Source organism: Buceros rhinoceros, unplaced genomic scaffold (genome assembly GCF_000710305.1).
Source record: "Buceros rhinoceros silvestris isolate BGI_N320 unplaced genomic scaffold, ASM71030v1 scaffold38175, whole genome shotgun sequence".
Taxonomy (NCBI): domain Eukaryota; kingdom Metazoa; phylum Chordata; class Aves; order Bucerotiformes; family Bucerotidae; genus Buceros; species Buceros rhinoceros.
In genome coordinates this window covers 4,931-6,679 of record NW_010415253.1, presented here as the reverse complement: position 1 = coordinate 6,679, position 1,749 = coordinate 4,931, and the positions used below count along the sequence as shown (strand labels likewise).

Here is a 1,749-nt window from a genome sequence, read left to right as displayed (position 1 = left end):
GGGGCCGCACGTACAGAAGTGGTGAACGTTTCTGCAGTCCCGCCCACGCTTGTCAGTCGTTAGCCCAGCTGTGACATGCAGCGTTGTTGTCGTGGCCGGCTGCCCCTGGCCTAGGGCTGGGCTGCCTGGGAGCTGCCAAACACTTGACCGCTGGTGGCTGTGGGGAATCGTGTGCTTTGAAGAAACGTGCCCTCTGGGGGAGACACGGGTGCTCAGAGCTTAGCAGTAGAGGCTTGTACTGAATTGGGAAAGATTTTATTTTCAATCTCCCTTTTTTTTTTTCCATAGTGTTTTATGCATTGAAGCAGTCCTGGGGCAAGAATTGTGTCCTAAAGCGATGGAAAAGTACGTGGCAGCGATGGTGCTGAGCGCAGTGGGTGACACGCTGGGCTATTACAATGGGCAATGGGAGTTCCTGCAGAGTGGCCCAACCATCCACAAGGAGCTGGCAGGCATGGGGGGACTTGGCAACTTCAGCATCCAAGGGTGGAAAGTCAGCGATGATACAGTGATGCACTTGGCCACAGCTGAAGCTCTGGTAGCCGCCGGGGAAACCCCAAGTTTAGCACATCTATATACCCTGATTGCAAAGAACTACAAGGACTGCATGGATGACATGGTTGGCAGAGCTCCAGGTAACCCCTCCGTAATACGGTCTGGACAGGGCTGTCCTCTTGCTAATGTCTCTCCCTTTCCTGCAGCATGGAGCTGAGGCTGGCCCTGGCTCTGCTTTTAGCTCTTCATAGCTTTAACTGTATTTCATGTAAAGGCAAAAGTTTTCCACTCTCGGTACCTGTTTCAGAATAAACTGAAGAGAACAGAGTAAGGCAGGCTGAAGTGGCTTGGGCCTCTCTGAACTACATTTACGAATGTTTACAAAACATTCTTACAGGCAGGTTTAAGGCCTGGCCTTGAACTCAGGGGAAGGATGCTGGCATTTGCGCTGGGTATGTGTCTTTTCCTACACTTGATGGATGAAAACCACAAATGCAACCGTATGTAATGCACACCCTGAGATGCTGTGTGAAACCGAAACCTTTAAACAGAGAATTAATATAGAACTTCTCATAATAAATGCAATAAATTACACATAAAATATATTTAAAGGCACAAAGATCCTTGCTCAGAATAATTAAGTCTATTAAACCCAAAGTCTGCCTTTAGGTAGCTCCACATGTCTGCTTTCTGCGACAGGACAGTCAGGCCACAATGGTCTTTTCTGAACCCCACACCCCCATCATCTCTATTTTCTCTGTGTAGACACGCTAGTGCTCAGTTTGGGTCACGGACAGCAGGGGCTGTCAGTATTCAGGAAGGACGCCTTGACAGCCTGCAGTAGCTAAACCATATACATGCAACATGTTCCTGCAGTTCCTAGTTCGCCCAGGCCTGCTGACCCGACTCTTCCCCGAGGACCCCATCTGTCTCTGTGCTCATGGCCCAGCCTCTTCTGGATGCTTGAATTAAATTTAAATTGGAGGTACTGAGGCTGGGCCTCTAATTTGACTAGTGCAGGCAGTGTGAAATATCCAGGACACGCTCAAATTCAGCAATCCTGTGCAAAGTTTATACATTGAAAAAAATTGCCTAGACATGCCTATTTGGAGTGACGAGAATATATCAATAACGTTCTGTCTTGACATTGAACAAGGGAAAGGTCAAATCCTGCACTGGGCTCTTAGGGCCACTGAGCATAGTGTGACAGAGCTGTGCATTCCCAAGGTAAACCGGGTTGGAAACTCGAGCAGG

At 48.7% G+C, this 1,749-nt stretch overlaps 1 pseudogene; it reads left to right on the top strand.

The window, feature by feature from the left end:
• Positions 1 to 288: 288 nt before the first annotated feature.
• Positions 289 to 822, top strand: LOC104494518 (annotated as a pseudogene).
• The last annotated feature ends 927 nt before the right edge of the window (positions 823 to 1,749 follow it).